The following is a 17,954-nucleotide window of genomic DNA, read 5'->3' as shown; positions in this document are numbered from 1 at the left end:
TAATAATACTTAATTTAATGATTAATAATTAATAATGATAAATTATTATAAACATTATTATTGTTATTATTATCATTTATAATTTTCATAAATAATATTAAAAATTAATTGTTTTTGTAAATTAATAAATTTATTATTTAATTAATTATTATACAAATAATGAATTGAATAATATTATTATGTTTATTTATTTTTTGTAAGTTCAACTAGTGAGACATGTCCGGTGGATTGAACTTCCAATCACTTGAATTCACAAGGGCTTGCCAACATGCTTTTTGCCAATTGTGCTACCACCCACAAACATTATTATATTTATTTTTCAATATAAATAAATAAATAAATTATTATTCATTAATTATAAGTAATAATTAATTAATTATTTAATAGTTATTTAATTATTTAAATTTTTTTTTTTGTAAGCTTGGAAGATCCTTTCTATTCCATTTCAAAAAGCAAACAAGGTGTACATACACATCCAACAGTGTTAGATGGCCTCAACCTACCCAATGGAAAACCATGTTTGTTGGCCATCTAACTGCATTATAAGCCATCCAAAATTTAAAGATTCTCAAGTTGTCTAGCAGTGCAATATAAGTTTGGATATCCTTAATTGTCCTAATAGCTATATATCTAAAACATAAACTAAGAGACTATAGAGCCATCATGAAAATTAATCAAAATTTTCACTAAACATAACTATGTTAATCATCCAATTACTTATCAGAGGAGTCAATAAGAACTGAATCTTTTTCACTAGAACCCAACAACTATGTCTGAGGAAGGAAAGGGATGTGCTTCTCAATCTGGCTGAGGCTAACATTTTGGAGTTGGATTTAACATTGGATCAATTGAAATTCCCTGTGAATTTCTTGGAGGTTTGTATCTGGTTTGGATGGTCCTATAGAACTAGACACTATTGCTTTTTCCACAATGTTCTTCATAAGCCAATATAAATAAACAATATGTTGGAACTGGGTATATCTAACTTGAGACTGATCAAATTCATGGATTAAAGAGTGCCATTCCTCCAAGTCCAAATCAATGTTTTCAGTGTGATGTTTAAGCTCTGTGACCCAACCTGAAATCTACTGATTGGAAGCAGGAGGCGCATTATGATGGTAAACCTAAGAGACTTCCCAAGTCCTCCCAACATTACCATGACACTCTCAGACCTTGTCTTTCAGTAGTTGAGATTTCTCAACACCATGCCCTCGACCTTTTCTTCAGCTTTGAAACTAGACTCCATGTCCTGTGTTTCTTTTGTGGGTAGAGCCATAGGGTTGACTTGTAGACCACACAAGGGGGCACTGAACCAAAACCAAAAATTTTCACCACCAACCATCAAGAGCCTGTTAGAACTGTCACCTAGCTTGCAAAGAGACTGATAGGCATCTGAAATTTACCAAGCTAAAAGTGGTATATCCTTGAAAATATGAGAAAACATGATACAAAATAATAACAAGAAGTAAACTCAGACAACCCAGAATCCTCCATGGATTTGACCCAGTCTTGGCCTAGCGGGCCTATTTTGTTTACCTTTGGAGTCCAATAGCCCTTTGAAGATGGGATTATCCACCAGGCAAGGTGGTTCTTCTTACAAATTACCCATACCACTTAAAGAAATTGGTATACCATTAAAGAAACATTTTGTTCAAGATCCCATAAACCCAGAACACTAGATAAAATCTTAATAATAATTGTAGAATGCAAAGCTATTAGAGAAAGAAGAATACCATAATACACAAAAAGACTATCAGGGAGCACATGTCGGGGTTCAAAAGTAACATTATTTGCCTAAAAAATGACCCAAGGACCCTAAATTTTTTCCAAATTCCTCAATTTAGAAATAACCATCTTAGCATGCAAGCAATCACAAATAACCAAGATTGGGAGGATGAGTTTAGAGCTACCTAAAAGATCATACCTACACCGAATTCTTGCATACTGAGAGACAGGAATATGTAGGAGCCACCCATCCACAACCACTCTTGGAGCCTGGAGGAGACACTTCACCATAGCAGCTATCCAAACAACAATTTTGGAGCCAAACTTGAGAGACGAGCTTACTAATCGAAAACCACGCCTCCCAAAACACCTTACAACATGCCTTGCCACCTTACACATGTAGGGAATTAAATGAAGGCCATCATCCGACCAGCTAGCATCAAGCCTCATTATTGCACCATGCTTGAATCGAATCCCACTGAGACCACTACATCAGATCTCACCCCGATCGGGGATTTAGTTATTTAATATTTAATATTATTTAATTATTTAATAATAATATTAATTGATAATAGTAACAATTTTTTTTAAGGAATGCTTGTATTTTTATTAGACAAACTGGATTATGGCTAGAACCATTACCTGTAGTAGCAATAACAATTCTTCATTCCTCCAAAACTGATCTAACTAGAGATAATGAAATTTCAAATTCTTCTTCTCCAAATATTCAACATGGTTCTCCTTGTACATTGTCCAAAAAATACCATTCACATTAACATATTTTCATAACATATAAATATCTACATATAAACTAAAAAAAACCCTATTGTATGCTGGTTACTCTACACCTTCCTCAGATTGCTGCACCACTTCTTCCATGTCTTCTGCTTCTGTGTCCCCCATTTGACCTTCGACCTTAGGTTTCTGCTGCTTTGCTTCATGTTGGATCTCCATTTGCACAATGAGTTCTGGAAAGGAGGTTCTTAATTCGTCACTTGAAGGAAAATTTGCACCACCCTCATCAATTCTAAAAACTTCTTTAAGAACAAACACCACAACAATCTCCATCCTCTCGTTCAAATTCTCTACTTTCCTATCCAAAGTTCCAATCTTCATCATTATAATTTCCTCAACCACCTAGACATTCTATACATCCTTTTTCATGCTCTCCAACTGATTCAAGATAAGGGTGAAGTGAGACCTAACCTCCGAAATAATTTTCCCTCCAATCCTTGAGACCGTATCCTCAACCTCTTGCCTGAATGCTCCAAAGGAATTCCCAGATGCATATCCAATGCCATTGCCTGACGGTGAAGCCATAAATTCGGCCTAAAGGGAATGCGTAGCAAACCATAATGTGTAAACCCTCTAAAGCCATCTTCTTATCACTAATATCAGCTCCAAATTGACATTGTAGGAGGACTTTCCCTGTTTAATGCACTATGTTAATTCCCTCCCTCGAACTAAGCTAGAATTCATTGCTGCTTGCCTCGAGTTGAATTACCACATGATTGATATGAACTAATCCTCCTTGAGCTCAGAGTTCACAATTTCTTCACATTCTCTCTACCTTAAATTACAACTTGCACGAACAAACTGTCCTTCATCCTACCGTTCGATTTCATTATTATCCATATGTGGATTAATGGTGCCAACTTAATGCCAATACTCCCTTTGCTTAAAAATTGTACCATGGCATAATTATGATGCTTAGTTCCCCTCCTTGACATTGCTCTTCTCTCAAGGCTTGTCTGCATTTTCGAGACCTTCCAATCAAGTGATTTCATGGGATATGACATATTATGGATGTGCCTTCATTTACCCTTAATTCCCCTTGCTCTAACATGGCAACTCGATTCGCTTTCTCATATGCCAAGCTATTGTTTTCCCTTTTGATGTGATATAGCTCTATGAAATAAAATTTATCCAATAATAAAATTATTCTATGCATTGTTGGGTTTAGATCTAAGTTCGTGGTTTTAAGCCACTTCATACATTTTTGAATGGTGATCTGGGAGTCTCTGAAAATTGTTATATGGGTAATTCCTTCATATACCACTATCCTTAATCCTTGCCATAATGCATATTCTTCCGTCTGGTTGTTTGTGGATATTCCCAAACCTTGTGCGAATGTTTTTCTTATTTCTCCATCAAGGCCAAGGATTACTGCTCCCGCTTTAGCCTCCTTGATAATAATATCAATTTTAATTAATCACAATAATTTTAATAATAATAATAATTATTTAGTAATAATAATAATTATTTTAAAATGATAATAATAATTTTGTTGTAATATTTTTTTATAATAATATTTTTATTATTATATATTTAATATTATTAATTAAAATTAATAATAATTAAGTAAGTAATAAATATTATTATTAAATATTTAATTTATGTTACATAATTTAAAATTAAATAATAATAAATAATATTTAATATTAAATAATAATAATTCTTATTATTTATAATGATAATAATAATATTTGTATTGCAATAGTTTTTTTTATTGTTATTATTTATATTGTTATATATTTATCAATGGTAGATACAAATGAAGCCTTGGGCTATATCAGGGGTGGGTCATGGATATATATAAAAAGAATAGTCTAAAGAGGTGTGAATTTAGTATGGAAAATAATAGAAATTAAAATCGAGTGGTAATTTTTGGAAATTTGCCTTACAGTTGTCAAGTTTGAAGAATTTGGCTCCTGCAGGGTTTTTGATGGTGGTGAATCCATTCCTTTTTTTCAAATGAAAAAAATGTTGGATTTTATTATATGAGAAAGCTAGTACATTTGTCATGTTATCATCCATATATCATATAAATGTCCATATGCAAGTTATGTCATACATGTCAAAAATATTACTGCTAGTTCCTCCAATATCTAGTTTCTTCATAATATTCTGTAAGCTATAAAACAAAGTGAATATATGATTTGTCGATCAATATTCAACATATGTCATGTACAAAAACTATCAAAAACCAAATATAAGGAAATCAGAGAAGGTGTTGTTATGGAAGGCTAATCAGTCCCTCTTCCCTGGTTGAGTTGTCCACAATGTACCTGTATTTCATGACTCCATATGGCTAACCAAGACCATCCTTTGACAACTTATCTGCCTCCATATTGGCTTCCCTGTATATGTGAGTAATAGTATAGGATGAGAGAGAGTCCAGTATGTGATTTATCCTTTTAATCCATCCAGATAATGAGGGAGGATCAAAGTCTGTGTATCCCAGTATTCCATCAATGAGAGATATGGAATCTCCATAAATATGAATATCGTGTAGATGCTTATGATGTGCAAACCAAAGTAGTCCCCATAAATAAATTTCTTCAACTCTTGTGTTTGTGCTCGAACCTCCATTCCAATGAAGATTATACTATGATCTTCAATTTATCTTTAGAACTGCACCACATATACAACTGCCAAGTTGTGTTGCCCCATCGAAAAATCTAGTTGGGAGGCGGAACGTTGGTGGAACCAATTGGTGGGAAGATATAGCAGGGGAATATGTCTCCTGTGTGAGAGTTGATATCCATGTTAATACCCTGTGACATGTCCAGTTGATGTTAGACAACCACCCTTCAGATAAATGGTGATTGCGCACATTCCATATCTCCCATATAATGAAGAGAGGCAACTCCTTGTATTTTCAATTTCTAGCATTCCAGTTCAAGATGCATTGACAAAAATTATGATCTCAACTGTATGATATGTGGAGAGAAAGTGTAATGTGATTGAAAACCATAGTGATAATGGGACATAAGAAAAATATGTGAATAACATATTTTGATGATACCCTACAAAATATACAATATCTGGGACCCGAGTATCCTTGTTTCAGTAGGTTGTCCCATGTGAGTATCTTGTTTCTCCACATGAGCCATAAGAAGAGTGTGATTCTGATGGGAACATGCCACCTCCAGATTTTGGAAACCCATGATTGATTGTGCAAATTGTAAATCTGTCTCATTAAAATTTTATATGTCTCCACCAAAATAGGAGCGTTCTTGTATAGTCTCCCATCCCAACTAATGCAGTCTCCATTAGCGCTGTAACAAAGTCCTGCTTGACTGAGGTTCTTAATATATCCTTTCCATTCCTCAACACTTAGACCATCCATACCCAATTCTGCCACTTCTTTCCAAACAGGGCATCCTGTCTACCAGTTCCTGATTGTCTAGCTCAAAAGAAGATATCCTCTTCAATGTAATAGATCGAATGTATGTCCCCTAATATTTGAATTACATTTTATGCCCTTTATTTTATCAGCTCTGATAGGAATTTTCTGTCCATTTCCAAATTCCCATGCCATTCCCATGCGCCACCAGTGAACGATTTTACCAAAGGATCTCCAAATCATAGATCCTTTTGTTCTGTGTTATCTGATGTCTCTATATATAGTCTCTATGCCAGATTCCTTCAGATACTTGTCTAGAATGATGTCTTGCCAAATCCCTCGGCCATGCAAATCCCTCTACAAAGTTTTAATCAACAAGGAAAAACCAAAATCTCTTTGATCTAACAAACCCTAGCCTCCGAGTTCCTTCGAGATAGTAAATGCACCCTATATGCATAAATGATGTTCAGATATTGTCTCGATCCTAGACCAGAGAAAAAATGATGTGATAACTTTAATATTTGTGGTAATAGTAGATGAAATGATATAGAGATGCACCCAATATACAATAATCTGCTGCAGGACTGCTTGAGTAAGAATGTATCTACCACACAATGAGAGGTATCTATAAGACCATGAATTCAATTTATTCTTATATTTTTTTACCAACCATAGCTAGTCTATGATCTCGTAGAAATTGGGCTTGAGTCTAAAACCCAGGTAGGTGAACCCCACCTCCAGCGGCACTTCTACATTCTGGAAATGTTAGTTGTGAAGTCTATATCCATCTTGTTACCAAAAAAGTAGTAGATAACATATTTTCTACCATTTGTAAGGAGCCCACATGCCGCACCATATCTGAGAAAAATATAGTGTAGAGCAGACCATTGGGATCTGGAAATGATACCAAAGGTTAAGATGTCATCTACAAAAAACAAATGAGAAATGTTTAGTTGTCTAGGTATTTGAAGTCCCCGAAAGAGTCTGTGGGATTGTGCATCTCTAATTCTCATACTAAGACCATCAGTAACAAGAATAAAAGTTAAAGGGGAGAGAGAACACCCATGTCTGAGTCCTCTTCTAGCCTAGGAAAAGGAAGTGGGTATACCATTGATCAGAAAAACAAAGCAAACATAACTGATACACGCCATGATCCATTCCACATTATGAGCACGTAACCCAATCTTATGGAGGATGAGTCTGATATATGACCAATCCACATAGTCATAGGCCTTATGGAGGTCGATTGTCATCACCACGACCTCCTTATTCTTGGTATGTATAATGTGGATACATTCTTGTGCAGTAGTAATTGCATCATGTATCTAACAATCGTTTAAAAACCAAAATTGTTCCCCAGAGATGTGTAAGGATAAAATCTTTTTTATGTGCCTTGAAATCACCTTGGATATAATCTTGTATAGAATGTTGCAGAGAGATATAGGTCTAAAGTCCCAAATGTTTAGTGGGGAGGAGGACTTTGGAATGAGGGCTAGGAATGTGGAATTGATAGCCTCAATGATAATTCCCCTGGTCCTAGACTTTTCCACCATATCTAATAAGATCCAGAGTCTGTCCCATTAGATCAAAATAATGTATGAAAAATTCCACAATCCAACAGTCCGGTCGAGGACATTTTTCTTTGGCAAAATATTTAAGAACCAAAAGTATCTCTTGCATATTAGGAGGGTGGTAGGGTACATCATTTGTGTTATTTGTAAAAATGTTTGGATATAGTTCCAAAGCCCATAACTGATCCTTGTAATCCATATCATCCTTGTCTTTGTAAAAAATTTCAAATTTCTTTTACAACTTCAACTTGTATCTCTGAAGTAGTTTACTTTACCTCCCTGTCAGCAAATTCAATTTGCTAGATAGCATTAAATTATTTCCTATGATTAGTGTACCAATGAAAAAATTTAGTGTTACGGTCCCCTTCACGCAACCAAGTCACCCTTCTCTTGAGCGTTGATGTGACTTCCTATATTTTTAGAATTTCATTCTTCCTATATTCCAGAGTCCTGAGATGTTCCCAATCCACTTGTGTCACATTCTTCTGTTCCATGGTTCTGCTAAATTCATCTATTTCACCTGTAATCTTCTGCAATTACAATATTAGCTATTTCTTTTTCAATCTCTCCCATGTCATAGTTCTTCTCTTGATAATATTGATTTTTCTTACCAGTGTCCACATCGGAGAGCCCTTCGGCATTCCATGACTCTCAACCCATGTGGACTTAACTAAATCATTATAGTCCTTGTCATCTAGCCCTAACCTATTGAATTGGAAGGGTATACAGTGCCCGATATTATCCCTCCTCGACCGGAGAATAATGGGAAAATGATCAGATATGTATGTTCTATATACCCAATAATTCAAATTTCCAAGAATCGCAACCACATTCTCTTGTACCAGGTAGTGATCCAAACGCTTCCCAACATGTTCGTCACTTGATCTACGATTATTCCAGGTGAGAGAAAGAGGATATGGGCGAATGTCTACTAAGTGATGATTTGCAAAGAGGTTATATAAACTATCAACAAGGGGGTTAGGAATATGAGGCCACCAATATTGAGTAAATTTCTATGTTGTATCATGTCCCAAAAAATAGAGTGATTCCTACAGGGAGCATATAAATTAAGTAAATGGAAATGACATGAAGATCCTCTAATGCGTCTAGACAATAGGATGCCATATATGAGACTATAAGCATGAAAATCCACCCATCCCAGATCCCACATGGCTATAAGGCCCACTGAATGTCTATTAGAATCAACACCAACAATGTGCCATGAAGGACAAATCTTGAGGAAGTATGTGATTACCCGAGACGATGCAACTAGATTTTCTTGAATGAAAATAATATAAGGTTGGATATGACTATTCAAGTGATGGAGGCTCAATTGTTTGGAGTGGTCACCACACCCTGCAAGTTGAGAGAAATTATTTTCATCATGGAGCTTCTTGTGCGGGCTTCTGTGCTCTAAGGGACTGAGGGTCAGAAGTAGTAATATTGGGAACATCCAACAAACTAGTCGAATCATCAAAAAAAGTAGTCTGGGAAGCATATAGGCCACAAAAATGTCGACTGCCTTTTTTCCCAGTCTTCTAGACAGTGATATTAATGGAAGAACTTGAGCTAATTTTAGGGGACGAGGGGGGGCACATCCCTTGTTGATGGTCAGAACCTTTAGGTTCAAAGCAAGGTCAAGTAGGAGGAAATCTATATCGCTTCTGACATAATTATGGGGGGAGGAAACAACCATCAGATCATCAAGGATGTGAGAGAGAGGAGGGGATGCCGATTCTAAAGGGGGCATAGAGGGAGAAATCATCAACTCCGGGGAGAAAGAGGAAACCCTAAATAAACCAACAAATTTTGTAGAGGGACCCACCTAGGGGAGGAGTCCCAACTTGTATAGGTGGTTCTCGTCTCAAGGCCAAGGTGCCAAGAGTTATGTCAACGACCTCCGAACGGTGCAGGGGGCGTCCCAGGTCATCAACACTAGTGAAGCCCACATGTGTCAGAGATGGAGAAGAAATGAGCGAGGATGTGGAGGAAAATTTAAGATGAGAAGATACAAAAAGAGCCAAAGAAGTACCTCTAAGTGATGTTACAAAAGTGTGAGCTTCATGTAGTTGTGGCTCCATTGAAACCCTAAAATGATTCTTTGACATAACATGACGAAGTATTCTCTTATCCAAGCATTGATTAAGCAATTGTCTAGTGCGATGAAATAATAGGCATCTGAAAGGTATACCCTAGTAATCTATTCTCTGTTAGAATTGAATCAGCCCCCATGCCAGGTCCAAGTTCTCTAGGAGGCCTCCAGAAAATTGTACCTAGACTAGAATCCAAGCTACACATTTATCTAGAGCACCCATAATCCTCAGATCCAAGTATATGAATCACCCGATCAAGTTACCAATCTCATTCAAAAAGCATCGGGTCCATAATTCCATAGGAAGCATCGAGAGCTTAACCCACATAATGTCATTCTTCGGCGTGTCATGCAACGGGTTAAATTTGCTACACCACTTGTGTAATTGTAGAAAAATTCTTCCCCTCACCGAAGGGGTTTTCAGGATCCTCTTTGCATCATCCATATGTAGAAAGTGAAAGCTGAACCAGGCATTCATAAGGATGCTTACCTTTAGATTATATCCCAACAATGGAGCCCACATCTTCTGTGCCCAATTATGAATGCCCTTCTCAGTGGGATCAACGAACACTGCAATGCCCCACAAGGGCTCACCTCTGCAAGCTGGAAACCCAATCCCACAAGATGTCGTCCCTGAAACTAAGAATCTTGGTCTTAGTATTAGGATTAATGGCTTTAGCCTCCTTCCTTCCAATCCTCTTGCGATGGGAAACAAATAATTTGGGGTAGGGTTGTGTTGTATTTATAAATTCCTTGGATCCTTGGGTATGTGCTGGCAAGTTTCTTTTAGTGGGTGACACATCTGATAGTGCCTTAGGATGAGAACCGATCGCCTTTGTCTGTTCAGTCTCCACTGTGGCTTGAATGAAAGCCTCATGTGCAGCCACATTAGAGTCGAGGAAAGCCAATACACCATCCATGTGAGTCCCACCAGAACTCCGGACTCCACCCTGAGGTAATATTAAATTTAAATAGGTGCAGTACAATGGGAATCAACCAAGAATCTATCGTGGGACAAAAGGGGTTTCTTGGGGTTATAAGAACATGTGTGTTCCAACCAAACAACCCCCCACTCCTACGCGTAAGTATTAATGAGAGAGAGGAGCCTAGAAGTAATGATGACATGGGATCTTGGTAATCCTACTACTGACAACTCAAACACCCACCGACGCAGTAGATTACACCTACCAAAATTCCTATCCAAAGATCCGACGAGAATAGAAATTTAAGGATCTGACATCATACTTAAATAACGATGTCACTCCAGAAAAGTGTCAATCAAAGGAAATAAATCCCGATATGGAAAGATCTAGAAATTGTCAAACAATCTCAAATGGCTCCTCGGAAGTGGGAATATAATTAAAGGCCCCTCCACTAGGTGTACCATGGCCAATGGAAAAAAAAAACAAATGGGAGCTGGAAAGTTCACCACCTCGTATCCAAGACCTGCTAGAAAAATGGTGTAGCAGGAAAAACGAAAAGAACCATGATCGAAACCCCCAGATAATCAGTAAATCCTGAACATAAGATAAGCAGGGTGAAGCTCTTCCTTATAACAATACAAAAAACTATGCAAAAATTAGCTGATCCCCACAATCTCCTAAAAATGCGAACAATTGATATGATCCAAAAGCAAACTAAACCATATCGAGTTGAGTAGAATTTTGAGTATAATTCATTCTCCAAACCATCCAGTTTAAACAAGATCACCGTGTCGGGCCAAGTCTGACGGCCCAAAAAACTCAATATCAAGACCACACTATTCCTCTAAGTCCAATAATTTTGTCATGTCCTGGAATGCTTTAAGAACAATACTCACATAGGCTACAAACTCTAAACCAGCATAAACTACATCTCCACCAACAACATCCGCATTTCCACCCAATGTTACTGCCTCCCCAACACCATGTGGACATAATCATATGATACCAAGGAATAACATCATAACCCTTCCAGTCGTATGAAATGGGCTGCAAAACTTTCCGAGTCTCCAAAAAAGATTCTAATGAAATGCGCGTACTATTCGGGGGAGTCGTTGACACATATTCCTCAGTAGTTGAAGATGTTTGGAAATAGGGGCAGAGATGCATGTTGACCCCATATAAAACTAATCTAGAAATTATAAAAGAGCATGCAATACCATCCTAATAGTAAGGAATATTTCTATAGAGAGAATAAAGAGAATCTAGAGAAGTATGAAGAAATATTCGTCCTCTTCGAACCGGATAGATGCCATGTCCCAATCCTGAAACACTTGCTTCCTCCTATCCTCCATGCGGTGCTCAACGTGTTGTAAGGGTTAGAGTTATAACACTTAAACCTTGATTGCGTTGTAGGAGTGGGATACTAGAGGGGTTGTAGCAACTAGAATTGGAGCAATTGCACTTTGGCTATATTGCAGGAATATCTATGGTGAATGCATTCCTACCTTCAAAAACAAAACACTCCCATATCAATTTAAAAAAAATTGATCAGATTCCAACAATTTTTGGCTATCAAGGCAAAAAAAATATCAGATTCCAACATTTTTTGACAGTCAAGGCTTAATTGTCGCTCCTATATCAATTTTTTTAAAAATGACTAGATTCCAACAATTTTTTGGAGTGAAGGCTAAATTGTCACCTCATGTGGATGCATTCATCTGCTACCCGCAGTTAGAAAAGATGGGTGTTAGGCCAGAAAAGCCTCTCTGTATTATCTCCATTTTCCTCTTGGCATCTATCTGTCCACTGACATGGATAAAAGGCACGTGTTCTCTACACTCTACTCTCCTAGTATGCTCTCATGAGTCGTGTGTTGTGGGAGATCATTACCACTCATTTTCTTTGTTTTCCTGGTGAGTGATCCTAGACTTCATTTTTATATTCTTTCTTCTTTTCACCACCAACTGTTGAGCTGTTGTCCTTTGATTGAACTTGATCACGTTGAAGAATGATTTCCTGGTGACCTATCCTTCTCTTCATTTTTCTCTTATTTTCACTGACTCATGTTGATATGTTTTCTTTTGATTCCTTTTGGTTTCCTTTTCTTTTCCGCTTTTGTATTGTGTTGCTGCTTTCAGCCACAGACAATATAGATCAATTACCCTTTGCAAATGCTTTCCTATGTATTTATGTTTTGCTATGGGCCATGACCATGGGCTTTAACGCCCTTGTGAAACCTTGGTTTTACAGAATGAATCTTGCAGGGCTTCCACCATGAATTTATTCCGAAACTTTTTTATTTTTCGTCCACACAGCCTCAAGATGATAATGACATAACTATGACTAGTTGAATTGACCTCCTATAGATTTAAAATTCACACACCATATGAGGTCAACAATGTGTATTCTTATTCTTTCAGATATTGAAATTTTGAGATTATATTTTGACAACATTGCAGGATGTGTATGGCACTTGAATGCCCGATATGTCACTGCCACAGACTTAATCAAGTTCAGTATTGACAAAATCTGTCAATGTTGATATGTTATGTCTAAGACATGTTAATGACAATTAGGTTTGTTGAGGTGCTACAAGGTTTCAGTTACACACGAGTTTCAGTTACACACATAGTAGGTTGGAAATATAATTAAGGGGAAGTATTACCTAATGTTATAGAACCATTTGTGGGTGGTCATAAAAATCCTCCAAATGACATTTCAGTACTGCTAGAAGGGCATCGACATATTTATGTAGATTGTGGATTCCCAGAATATTCTGAGATCTCACTAGTGAGGTATGTTAGATCCCCAGATCTGATAGGATCCTGAGATCTTACAGGTGAGGTCAGTCAAATCCTGAAATATTTTGTAATCGACCTAAGCTCAGTCTGATGACATGACCAACACCTTTAATTAGGCCTAACTAAAAGTGGAAACGGACTATTGGAAGTAATGGAGAAAGCTACACTTAGATTATTTTTATGATGATGATAGGTTTGAGACTCTAACCTTAGACCTCATATCCTAATATCTAGGGAGTGATTGAAACCATCCCGTTAGTGTGAAAGCCTATATATTTGAGACTCATTTGACTCAATGCAAGTGGGCTTGTATGAGTGTTTGTACACTCTCCAGGTATCTCACCTAGAGAGCCATTTAGTTTATAGTTAATATATTCAGATTTTATCATGGTATTAGAGTTGCAGGGTCAAGGAACCTGTATGTTAAGTGAAGGATTTGCCCGGTTTGCCTGAGGTGAAATCATCGCATGGTTTGGAGGAAAAATTATGCCGATCCCACTGTGAGACTTGCGTGCATTTTATTTTGACATTTCGGTGCGACTGAAGGGTGGAACGGCGCAACTGAAGGGTTGAATGGCGCGAATTCGTCGTGGTAAATCGCGCTGACCATGCGGAACAACAAAAAAAAACTATGTTGTGTGGTTGCTTCTGCTGTGAAGAGATTGCAGGAGGTCGGACTTGCTTGGAGGCCGTGAGGAGGAGGCCAAGGAGGCCGGATCTTTGTTTTTTGTTTGCAGAGGAGATCGACAGCAGCTTGGATCGTTGGATTTCCAAAACGTTGGATCGTTGGATTGCCAAATTAGGCCGTTGCGTGGAATTCCGTGGAGGCGTGCAGGGGGCTGCGAAATCGCTGGAGGCTGCAGAATGTTGCCACGTTGAATCAAAGAAAAACCTTTAACATCTGTTGTAAGTGGTGTGGAGGATTGCGTTGAAGTGGTGAACACCATTCAAGGTGATTTTCTCCTGGTTCTGAGCATTAATTCCTGAGGGGTGGAATTATATAATCAGCTTGAGAGGATGAATTCTCTGCCTGGTTTCAAACCGAATCATCATCTAGGCCATAGATCCGATATTGCTGTCAGCGTCATCTAGCAGATTTATCCCAGAAATCTTATTGTTTGAGAAACCTAGAAGTTGTAGGTTGTGGAGATCCCAAAACCAATTGGGTAAAATCTTCTTTTAAGTTATTATATGCCACAATGAAAATGTGAAAGTTCTTGCTGATTTGAACCCGTCTTAAGAAATGTGTTATCCTAAATTGCTAATTACATACATAAGAATTAGATATTGATAGCATTTCCAGCTTGTGAGAGGTCGTTTTGTTGCTCGTCGCTAGAGCCGAGGGCATAGAGACCTGCATGGCATAGAAGCCACATTCTACAAGGTTCTACAATTGAAGAGCTACCAAAGGGTGAAGTTTCCTGCCTGTGTGGTAACGGGGTTGTTGGAGCTCGTTATAGGACCATTTGGAGTCGAAAAGAAATTGCGACGCAAGATAAAGCGAGATAAGCTAGACTTTAACAACATGTCTATATTTTTAGATATTTTTTATTATGATGATGATGATTTTCTCATGTGGGCATTTGGAGGCATTAGCATGAGTAGTATGTTCGAGTCAGAAGAAATTTCAGAAAAACAATGTGGTTCTGTTGATGACCATGAGAATCAAGAGGCACAGTCTGTTGTGCAAGATCCTGAGATTGAAGACACACGAGCTGATCTTCAGGAAGGGTGTAAAGAGGAACAAAGTGTTGAAGATCAATTGGATGAGCCACATGAAGCTGATTGCAAAGACGTGGCAGAAGAAGACAAAGCTGGAGAGAATTTAAATTGTGATGATCTCATTAATATTTTTGTGTGTGCAGACATTACATCAATGAATGATGAAGACATCATAGCTGACGTTCAGATGGTTGACACCGGAAATAGTGAGAGGGAAAATTCTCCTATCCAACCTGTCATAATCTTGAGAAGGGCGAGAATAAGAATTCAAGCTTTCCATCACTGGGGAAGAAATGAGGTGAAGATACATCACTACCTCATGGCGAGGAAAGTGAAGATGAAGCCTCGAATCAAGATGAACAAGTATGGACTCATAAGCAAAAAGACCAAAATGAAAACCTCTGTTACCAAGTTTTTCATGTTTTAATTGTAAGCCTAGTTGAGACTAAACCAGTAGGCATATGTTATTGTTCAATACCCTTTCTCCATTGAGGGGGAGTGTTGGAAGTAATGGAGAAAGCTAAACTTAGATTATTGTTATGATGATGATAGGTTTGAGACTCTAATATTAGACCTCATATCCTAATATCTAGGGAGTGATTGAAACCATCCCGTTAGTGTGAAAGCCTATATATTTGAGACTCATCTGACTCAATGCAAGTGGGCTTGTATGAGTGTTTGTACACTCTCCAAGTATCACACCTGTAGAGCCATTTAATTTATAGTTAATATATTCAGATTTTATCACTGTGATATGCCTGATATTGTATTGCCTGGACTTCATCATAGTACGCTATTCACACAATCTATCAATGTTGATAGATTATGGATAAGACAGGTTAATGACAATTATGATTGTTAAGGTGATACAGTGTTTCAATTACACACAGAGAAGGTGGACAATATAATTAGGAGGAGGATTACCTGGTGTTATAGAACCATGTGAGGGTGGGCACCAAAATCCTCAAAATGACATTCCATTACATATGGATGGGAATTTTTATGTACACTGCCGATTTTTGGAATATTGTGGGATTTGATGGACATGGGGATTCTTGGAATATTGTGGGATTTGATGGACATGAGTGAGGTCAATTAAATGACATTTCATTACTTAGACGGTCATGATTGTGGATTCCCAAAATATTTTTGGATCCTCTCCCATATCCGGATCATTATTTGACCTTTTCCCATGTTTGTCCATCATATCTTGGAATATGTCCATCATTTGAGGCAACGAGTATTCCCTAGGTCATAGGCCAATTAATGCAGTCCCACTGTACATGTCCGACCCTAATGGCAGGGATATATAACTCGAAAACATTAATAGGCCTATAGCTTGGGAAATAAGCTTCACCATAATTTGAGGGCTGATAACATGACCACCATCTGTAATTAGGCCTACCTAAAATTCGAAGTGGAGGTCTTCTCTTGGATTGTTCTCGAGAAGGCTTTCTGACAGTGGCCAACATTTCCTTACCACACTTCGATTTTCCTTACCACACTTCGAAATTTGCAACATATTCACTGTATATCCAAAGTCATGAACGAATAACTAAAGGGAAAAGAACATTTCCTTGTGTCCACACTTCCAACGTTTGCAACATATTTGCGGTACATCCAAAATCATGAACGAAGAGTGAAAGGGAAAAGAAGACTCATTTTTAGCGGTAAGCTGCTAGAAATAATGCTTAAAAGCAACCGAAAGATAATATAGACCATACACTTACCTACAGTATGGAGAAACCTTCGCATATGCCGCTTCTCCCATCAATTTTTCGAGGTAGGTCTTGGGAAGTAGTTGGATTCCTGAAGGTCGCAAAACCACAATCAACTTTGTCAAGATTCTCATGGTGAATAACGATTTCAGATAAGGTGTTGTCCACCGCATCTGTTGGGGAATATAAGCACTCTGGTGCATCCTTTGTGGGTAATGCTTAGTTAAAACTCCACGACAGGACTTGTGAAATATCTCTAGATGCGTAGAAGCTATTGAAAATATAGCGAACAAAAATGACAGTATTGAGGAACATGGAGGGTTGAGGGTTGAATTTTGGAGTGACCATCTTCATGTTATTAAAGATGGCCACTCAAAAATTGAAGCGTGATAATTTACTTCCGTCGAATGGTGATGCTTAGCTTGAAAGACTACATAAACGTGTAAATGGAGTGACGACAATGAAGCTCATAAAAAATAGAAAACGGAAGATCAGGGAAGAATTCTGCATCACTCACTAAATGGATCCATGGGATCTCTTAGGGCAGACCCAGATGGATTTGTGCCATTTTTTAATGCTAAAGAACCAATGATGGGCTTTATGTTTTTACTTAAGAAGTTTTTTTTTTTTTTTTTTGAATATTTTTATTTTATTTATTAGAGTTATACATGAGAATAAATCTGCAATCAAGAGAGTTCTGTAAAAAGCTAGAGATTACAGACAAAAGAAGAAAAACAATGAAAATATTTTGACTAGATAACCCAGAATTGCTAACTATAGTGCTAGTGGTTTCAGAAATTAAAACATATCCATTCATATTAGACAAAGGTTAAGACTATAACTTATTTTATTTATTTTTATTAATGTTACATCAAACGGAAATATTTTTATTGAAGAACATATATTAAATTGTTGTCATTTAATTGTAAAAGTTATCAATATATGTAGGAAGAATGAGAAAAATGAATTTGTAATTAGATTAGTGAATTTTTTTATCTATAATGTTATGAACTAGCACACATTTACCAATTGGTTGATATAAACAGATATGCATATATGAAGCACATGTACAACGACACTAATAAATGTGGTTGATATACGCCAATAGGCTCATATCAACAACATTAATATCTTGTTAAAACTAACTATTTCTAATTATTAATAACTATGTAAATAATAAAAACAATCTTATTATATCTTTATATAATATTACAGTAAGAGTTATATTTCAAACTATAATATAATTAACATATAGAATAATAATAACATTTAG

The sequence above is a fragment of the Pinus tabuliformis genome, chromosome 3_2 (genome assembly GCF_031772625.1).
Source record: "Pinus tabuliformis cultivar Carrire ecotype Pingquan chromosome 3_2, CPIR1, whole genome shotgun sequence".
NCBI classification, from domain to species: Eukaryota; Viridiplantae; Streptophyta; class Pinopsida; order Pinales; family Pinaceae; genus Pinus; species Pinus tabuliformis.
Note: the sequence above shows the minus strand (reverse complement) of the source record.